We start from the raw sequence: 10182 nt of genomic DNA on the forward strand, positions 1-10182 counted from the left end.
CTGTATTGGAGGGGATCTAAACATTCCCTCTAATGCGTTATGTGTGGTTTCCTCCGAAGCTATGGGTCCCCCTTCTTCCACCTAGAGGTGGTACTCCCTTCCTATATATATATATATATATATATATATATATATATATATATATATATATATATATATATATATATATATATATATATATATATATATATATATATAAATATATATATATATATATATATATATATATATATATATATATATATATATATATATATATATATATATATATATATATATATATATATATATATATATATATATATATATATATAGTGACCACAGGCCACAAACGGCCTGTGGTCACTATACAGTCTGGAAGGGCAAAAGAAGAAATTGGCATTTCTACAAAAACAAGAACTATATAATGTTATTTTAAGTAAGTAACCAAAAAATTAAATAATTTTTTTAAAGTTTAAAATTCACTTAAAAATTTAAATTTTAAGTTAAAAAATTTTAACCAAAAAACTTAATATTTTTCATATTTGGAACCATTCCATAATATTTTCCCAAGCATAAATGATTATATTTCTATCACTTGCTCTTAAGATTGTTTCATTTAATAGAGGTTGGGCATAATTGTTCTCTGCTGCTAATAGAACTGACTGACTTAGCTATAGGAAAATGTAAACTTAATTGGTTTATCCATGACAGTATTTTGCAGTTTATTTCATGATCCTGTGCTTAATACTTGCATAAATAGTAGATTACAAAATGCATTTTATATCATTAGTATTGAATAATAATAATGCAAATAATTGACTTATAAATGATGTACAATTAATTGGTAGGTGATATTATATTATTAATATTTTTTCATTCTTGCAAAGCTTTAACAAAGCCATTAACATGTTAATATAAACTTGATCACCTTCCACTTATTTTCTCATGTGCTACCTACATGTACAAAACCTTATTTCTAAATGCATATTTTGTTCTGAAACTTGTCCTTTATATGTTGTGTATCACCATCTCTGGAGAGTTTTATCTGATTGATGTATAAATTACTTTTAATTTTACAGAATATTATTGTTATACTGAATTTATTATTATATAAATAACTTAATTTTACAGAATCATCTATCAATGCACATCCACAAGTTGAGGAGGAGGATGTGACCTTCCAGATTTCTGAAGTACTGAAACATGCACCAAACAGGCCTGGTGGATCTAGGTACAAGGTAAAATAATTTAATTTTTTTTTTTTTTTTTTTTTTTTTTTACTAATTGTCCGATATATATATATATATATATATATATATATATATATATATATATATATATATATATATATATATATATATATATATATATTGGTGTATACTGGCAGCAGGTTTTCTTTCAAACATGTTTCATTGAATATGACCGCATATTCTGTATTTATTATTTTCTGGTTTAGGGCTTCTATCCCTCTAACTATTTTCTTAGCATCAGGGCTTAATTGGAATAGGAGTTCTCCAAAACTCATTTTCGTACTTTTAAGGTGAAGAAAAGAAGTGATTTACTATAGAGTGTATTACACTTATTTGTATAATTTGCACGACGTTTCGAACCTCCATGGTTCATTCTCAAGTGAACAGATCTTACAATACTAGTTGATTTTATACCCGCATTAGGTCAGGTGATAATACAATGAAGGTGAAAAACATGGGGGGATACATAAGGGATAAACATGGGGGCTGCAGAAGGCTTATTGGCCCATACGAGGCATCTCCTATCTAAACACAAAGATTAATCCAGTGTAATTGGCCTGTTATGTTGGACATTGTCTTCTGTGTTGGCATCGATATGTTCTTGTCTTGTCCTTACTCTCATGGTGGGTAGAGTAAATAGTTCCGTGATTTGGGTGTTCATGGTAGGTCGCTCTATTCTTATGTGAATTGCCGACTGAATTGAATATATATATATAATTCACATAAGAATAGAGCATGGTAGGTCGCTCTATTCTTATGTGAATTGCCGACTGAATTGAATATATATATATAATTCACATAAGAATAGAGCAATTCACATAAGAATAGAGCGACCTACCATGAACACCCAAATCACGGAACTATTTACTCTACCCACCATGAGAGTAAGGACAAGACAAGAACATATCGATGCCAACACAGAAGACAATGTCCAACATAACAGGCCAATTACACTGGATTAATCTTTGTGTTTAGATAGGAGATGCCTCGTATGGGCCAATAAGCCTTCTGCAGCCCCTATGTTTATCCCTTATGTATCCCCCCATGTTTTTCACCTTCATTGTATTATCACCTGACCTAATGCGGGTATAAAATCAACTAGTATTGTAAGATCTGTTCACTTGAGAATGAACCATGGAGGTTCGAAACGTCGTGCAAATTATACAAATAAGTGTAATACACTCTATAGTAAATCACTTCTTTTCTTCACCTTAAAAGTACGAAAATGAGTTTTGGAGAACTCCTATTCCAATTAAGCCCTGATGCTAAGAAAATAGTTAGAGGGATAGAAGCCCTAAACCAGAATATATATATATATATATATATATATATATATATATATATATATATATATATATATATATATATATATATATATATATATATATATATATATATATATAATGTGTCGTACCTAGTAGCCAGAACACACATCTCAGCCTACTATGCAAGGCCCGATTTGCCTAATAAGCCAAGTTTTCATGAATTAATGTTTTTTCGACTACCTAACCTAACATTTTCAGCTACCTAACCTAACCTATAAAGATAGGTTAGGTAGGGTTGGTTAGGTTCGGTCATATATCTATATTAATTTTAACTCCAATAAAAAAAGAATTGACCTCATACATAATGAAATGGATAGCTTTATCATTTCATAAGAAAAAAATAGAGAAAATATATTAATTCATGAAAACTTGGCTTATTAGGCAAATCGGGCCTTGCATAGTAGGCTGAAAAGTGCGTTCTGGCTACTAGGTACGACATATATATATATATATATATATATATATATATATATATATATATATATATATATATATATATATGTCGTACCTAGTAGCCAGAACTCACTTCTATGCCTACTATGCAAGGCCAGATTTGCCTAATAAGCCAAGTTTTCATGAATTAATTGTTTTTCGTCTACCTAACCTACCTAACCTAACCTAACCTAACTTTTTCGGCTACCTAACCTAACCTAACCTATAAAGATAGGTTAGGTTAGGTTAGGTAGGGTTGGTTAGGTTCGATCATATATCTACGTTAATTTTAACTCCAATAAAAAAAAATTGACCTCATACATAATGAAATGGGTAGCTTTATCATTTCATAAGAAAAAAATTAGAGAAAATATATTAATTCAGGAAAACTTGGCTTATTAGGCAAATCGGGCCTTGCATAGTAGGCTGAGAAGTGCGTTCTGGCTACTAGGTACGACATATATATATATATATATATATATATATATATATATATATATATATATATATATATATATATATAATATATATATATATATATATATATATATATATATATATATATATATATATATATATATATATATATATATATATATATATATATATATAATATATATGTACCTAGTAGCCAGAACGCACTTTTCAGCCTACTATGCAAGGCCCGATTTGCCTAATAAGCCTAATATATATATATATATATATATATATATATATATATATATATATATATATATATATATATATATATATATATATTTATATATATATATATATATATATATATATATATATATATATATATATATATATATATATAGTGTGTGTGTGTAATTACCCAAGTGTAGTTACAGGATGAGACCGTCTTCCCAGCACTCTTTGTCATATAACGCTATGAAACTACTGAGAGTCTTGGCCTCCACCACCTTCTCACCTAACTTGTTCCAACCGTCTACCACTCTATTTGCGAAAGTGTATTTTCTTATATTTCTTTAGCATCTGTGTTAAGCTAGTTTCAATCTATGACCTCCTGTTCTTGAAGTTCCAGGTCTCAGGAAATCTTCCCTGTCGATTTTATCAATTCCTGTTACTATTTTGTATGTAGTGATCATATCACCTCTTTCTTCTGTCTTTTAGTTTTGGCATATTTAATGCCTCTAACCTCTCCTCGTAGCTCTTGCCCTTCAGTTCTGGGAGCCACTTAGTAGCATGTCTTTGCACCTTTTCCAGTTTGTTGATGTGCTTCTTAAGATATGGGCCAACTTCTGTTGTTGGGCACCACACAACAGCTGCATATTCTAGCTTTGGCGTAACAAAAGTCATGAACAATTTCTTTAGTATATCACCATCCATGTATTTAAACGCAATTCTAAAGTTAGAAAGCGTAGCATAGGCTCCTCGCACAATATTCTTTATGTGGTCCTCAGGTGATAGTTTTCTATCTAGAACCACCCCTAGATCTCTTTCTTTATCAGAATTCTTTAAAGATTTCTCACATAATGTATAGGTTGTGTGGGGTCTATGTTCTCCTGTTCCACATTCCATAACATGGCATTTATTAACATTAAATTCCATTTGCCAAGTGGTGCTCCATATACTTATTTTATCCAGGTTTTCTTGAAGGGCATGACAATCATCTAAATTTCTTATCCTTCCTATTATCTTAGCATCATCAGCAAACATGTTCATGTAATTCTGTATACCAACTGGTAGATCATTTATGTAGACAATAAACATCACTGGTGCAAGAACTGAACCCTGTGGTACTCCACTTGTGACATTTCTCCAGTCCGATACATTGCCTCTGATTACTGCCCTCATTTTCCTATCAGTCAGAAAATTTTTCATCCATGTTAGAAGCTTACCTGTCACCCCTCCAATATTTTCCAGTTTCCAGAACAACCTCTCTATGTGGAACTCTGTCGAATGCCTTTTTTAGGTCCAGATAGATGCAGTCAACCCAACCATCTCTTTCCTGTAATATATCTGTTGCTCGATCATAGAAACTGAGTAAATTCGATACACAGGATCTTCCAAATCGAAAACCATACTGTCTGTCTGAAATTATATAATTTCTCTCCAGGTGTTCTACCCATTTAGTTTTAATTATTTTTTCCAATATTCCAATTCCAATTTTTCCAATAATGTGTGTGTGTGTGTATATTTGTGTTGTTGAATATGACTGAAAGTCATAGTCTTTCTGCCCCTCTCCTTACTGCTATTGTTGTTTCTCGCATCTTTGTATTGCTTGTATGTTTGGGCAATTTTTCCCCTTTTCCTAGTTCTGCATCTCTGCTTTAGTATAAATTTTGTTGTGCCATTATACAATACAATTTTATTTAGGTAAGGTACATACATACAATAAATATTTACAAGGATTGTTTAACTTATAGGTATAGCTAGTACAAACAATGCCTAAAGCCACTATTACGCAAAGCGTTTCGGGCATGATAGTTTCGGGCATTATCATATATTTCACAAAACTTGACATACATCTCATTTACTTCATGTCCTAACAGCAAGTGTTTGTCAAATTCCTTAAGGAAATATCTGAGTTCCCCATAATGACCTCTCCACAAGTCAGGTTTTTCAACTGCTTCAAGCTCATTTTCTTCCAGATTATAATGCATTGCATACTTTATTCCCAAAAAGACATGGTCACTTTTACCCAAGTGACCATGTCACTTGGGTAAAAGGAGGGAGGTACTGAAAGGAGGAAAAGGGAGGTATCAAAGGAGGGAGGTACTGAATGATAAATATATCTTTCTCTTTCCTGGTAAATGTAATATCCAGCATGGAGGGAACATCCCCTTCCCTCATCCTTGTAGCTTGTTTAACATGAAGAAACATGAATGTTTACAGGGTGAGGTTTACGAAATTATATATATATATATATATATATATATATATATATATATATATATATATATATATATATATATATATATATATATATATATATATATATATATATATATATATATATATAATATATATATATAATATATATATATATATATATATATATATATATATATATATATATAATATATATATATATATAATATATATATATAATATATATATATATATATATATATATATATATATATATATATATATATATATATATATATATATATATATCACGAAAATAAACACGTGATTAAGAGTGTTGACCTTCTGAAGATGTGAAGATGTATTTAATATACGAAAGTACTTAAGGAAATTCCTGTTTCATTTTTCCTCCGTGGTCTGACATTGTTATATATATATATATATATATATATATATATATATATATATATATATATATATATATATATATATATATATATATATGTCGTACCTAGTAGCCAGAACTCACTTCTCAGCCTACTATTCAAGGCCCGATTTGCCTAATAAGCCAAGTTTTCCTGAATTAATATATTTACTATAATTTTTTTCTTATGAAATGATAAAGCAACCCTTTTCTCTATGTATGAGGTCAATTTTTTTTTATTGGAGTTAAAATTAACGTAGATATATGACCGAACCTAACCAACCCTACCTAACCTAACCTAACCTATATTTATAGGTAAGGTTAGGTTAGGTAGCCAAAAAAAGCTAGGTTAGGTTAGGTTAGGTAGACGAAAAAACATTAATTCATGAAAACTTGGCTTATTAGGCAAATCGGGCCTTGAATAGTAGGCTGAGAAGTGCGTTCTGGCTATTAGGTACGACATATATATATATATATATATATATATATATATATATATATATATATATATATATATATATATATATATATATATGTCGTACCTAGTAGCCAGAACGCACTTTTCAGCCTACTATGCAAGGCCCGATTTGCCTAATAAGCCAAGTTTTCATGAATTAATTGTTTTTCGACTACCTAACCTACCTAACCTAACCTAACCTAACTTTTTCGGCTACCTAACCTAACCTAACCTATAAAGATAGGTTAGGTTAGGTTAGGTAGGGTTGGTTAGGTTTGGTCATATATTTACGTTAATTTTAACTCCAATTAAAAAAAATGACCCCATACATAATGAAATGGGTAGCTTTATCATTTCATAAGAAAAAAATTAGAGAAAATATATTAATTCAGGAAAACTTGGCTTATAAGGCAAATCAGGCCTTGCATATTAGGCTGAGAAGTGCGTTCTGGCTATTAGGTACGACATATATATATATATATATATATATATATATATATATATATATATATATATATATATATATATATATATATATATATATATATATATATATATATATATATATGAAGTTTGTGTGTGTGTAATTTATATAAATAAATAATTAAATATTAATTTTGTTAATATCTTTTCAGGGAAAACTTGCAAGTACAATTCGTATACAAGAGGGGCAACAAGAGCCAGAGGATGTCTACTAAGAAAATATATAAGTCTTTATCCTCACACTCTTGATATATGGTCTTCTCTGGTCTCTTTATTTTCTCTCCTCACAAATGTCCCTTTTTTTATTTCTTTTACGTTTCTCTCCTGTTTTTCTTGTCTTTTAATCTCTCCTTTCCTCCTCTCTTCTAACACCTCTCGTTTCCTGTCTCTTCTAGCTTCTCTCTTCCTTTACTTTTTATATTTGTGGTATTCATTTATGTCATTTTTATCTTGTATATTTTTCTTGTATCTTTTTCTTATCTTGTGTTTCTCTTCCCCTTCTCTTCAATGATTTCTCATTTCTCTCCTCTCTCTGTTGTTTCTGTTCTGTCTTCTCTCTCCTTGCCTTAATTTTGTTCTGTCTCCTCTTTTGTTGTGTGTGTGTCTTTGTCTCTGTCTGTCTGTCTCTCTCTTTCTCTCTCTCTCTCTCTCTCTCTCTCTCTCTCTCTCTCTCTCTCTCTCTCTCTCTCTCTCTCTCTCTCTCTCTCTCTCTCTCTCTGGCTCTCTGGCTCTCTTGCTCTCTCTCTCTCTCTCTGGCTCTCTCTCTCTCTCTCTCTCGCTCTCTCTCTCTGGCTCTCTCTCTCGCTCTCTCTCTCTGGCTCTCTCTCTCTCTCTGGCTCTCTCTCTCTCTCTGGCTCTCGCTCTCTCTCTCTCTCTCTCTGGCTCTCTCTCTCTCTCTCTCTCTCTCTCTCTCTGGCTCTCTCTCTCTGGCTCTCTCTCTCTCTCTCTCTGGCTCTCTCTCTCTCTGGCTCTCTCTCTCTCTCTCTGGCTCTCTCTCTCTCTCTCTGGCTCTCTCTCTCTCTCTGGCTCTCTCTCTCTCTCTGGCTCTCTCTTTCTCTCTGTCTGTCTCTTTCTCTCTGTCTGTCTCTCTCTCTCTGGCTCTCTCTCTCTCTCTCTCTGGCTCTCTCGCTCTCTCTGGCTCTCGCTCTCTCTGGCTCTCTCTCTCTCTCTCTGGCTCTGACTCTCTCTCTCTGGCTCACGCTCTCTCTCTCTGGCTCTATTTCTCTGGCTCTGTGGCGCTCTCTCTCTGGCTCTGGGTCTCTCTCTCTGGCTCTCATATTTCATTTGATTTAAAAATGTCTGAGATTTTTACTTAATCTAAGTTATATTGCATGGTGCTAATATGAATATTATACATGACTTTTTTCTTTTCTTTCTCTCTCTCTTTCTCCCTTTCTTTCTTTCTCTTTCTTTCCTTCTTTCTCTTTCTTTCCTTCTCTCTCTCTTTTTCTTTCTCTTTCTACATGAATATTATACTTGACTGTGTTTACATTCACTTGTAGATTTTTATTTTTAGTTAATTAGTCCTAAACTTTTGATTAATAGATTTTTTTTATTAGTCATAGAAAAACTATAGTGTTATATGTATACTCGGAAAATTTTACTTGTTTTAGTTTTAAGTAACAATAACTGCTTGTAACGTCAGACTGATCTCAGCATGACATGAATCACAGGCTGCTTGATCACAAAATCTATTGTGTTCACATATTGCATATATAGATTTTTATAGATTTTTAAATTTTTACTTTTATATTCTGTTATAGATATAGTCTATATATTTCGAGCTATTACATATATTTTGTTGTATTACTCATTCTTAATTAAAAAAATATAATATTTTAATTCTCTTTTTGTACCCTATTTATTTGTAATTTACACATACATATATAGGATGTCCATTTCTTTCTCAGATATGTCTTCTTTCTTTCTCTCCCTTTCTATTTCAGATATGAATTAAAAAATTATTATACCCTAATTTACCCTAAACGTTTTAATGTAGGTAATTAAAAGATTATAAAAAAGTTTTTAGAAATGTTAATTATTTACGTTCTAAGGTCGTATATAAAAGTTCTCAAAAAACCTTTTCTAAACGTAATTATAAACGTGCTGAAAACAATGAAATGTCGTTTTTAGGATGTTTTAAAAACATGAAAATGTTTGCTGGGGGCTCTACAAGAATGTAACAACTCTTGTATATATCTCAAAAAAAAATATATATTTATCTCATTTAAATTAGTATTTTAATCATCATGTATTTATTAATCCATTCACATTTTTAGATAGTTAATCACTTGTATTTATACACTTAACCATCATTAATAACTATTCATTTGCATATAATTTATATATTCTTTCCCGTTATATTAATTATTTTCTATTTATCTATTTATAACAGTATTTTTCCATCACCTTTTATCTATCTTTTCAATCTTTTATCATTTGTAATTTACATATTAGCAATCAACAATTTATATGGTGCAAATTTAAATTTTTAAATTTTGCCCCAAGGGGCGAGTTTATTGGGCAGCGTCACTCATCTTGTGAGTGAACACACCGCCATAGCAGAATGTACAACACTCCCCAATAGGAAAAAAACCCGTTGGGTTGTTCATCCTGTCACTTGTACCCAGACACAGCTGGGACTTGCTTAACTGTCTCAAGTGAACAGCTCCTCAAACAAGAAGATTAACATTTATCAACCCTTAAAAGCTTACGTTATCTTACGGGTGCAAAATGGGGAAATCTTTTAAGAACAGTATCAATATTTGACAAATAGTGTTTTCCTAACTCAAACAATGTGTGGTTTATTATTCTACACATATTCCTAATGTCTCTCAGGTGTTCACATTCACGTAGATAGTGGTCAAGGCGGTGTCCATCACTCTCACCACAGATTCTGCAACTTCGCTGATCAACTGTTGTTTCCATTCCAAATCTCCATGGATATTTGTATCCAAGACGGATTCTCGCTATTACTGATTCTCTCCCTCG

At 31.3% G+C, this 10182-nt stretch overlaps 1 long non-coding RNA gene across 1 annotated transcript; it reads left to right on the plus strand.

Moving 5' to 3' along the window:
• The first annotated feature begins 328 nt into the window (after positions 1-328).
• On the plus strand, positions 329-7863 carry LOC138361115 (uncharacterized). Its single transcript, XR_011226798.1, has 3 exons — positions 329-418; positions 1114-1220; positions 7344-7863. It is a non-coding gene; the product is annotated as an uncharacterized lncRNA (long non-coding RNA).
• The last annotated feature ends 2319 nt before the right edge of the window (positions 7864-10182 follow it).

This window comes from Procambarus clarkii, unplaced genomic scaffold (genome assembly GCF_040958095.1).
Source record: "Procambarus clarkii isolate CNS0578487 unplaced genomic scaffold, FALCON_Pclarkii_2.0 HiC_scaffold_181, whole genome shotgun sequence".
NCBI lineage: Eukaryota > Metazoa > Arthropoda > Malacostraca > Decapoda > Cambaridae > Procambarus > Procambarus clarkii.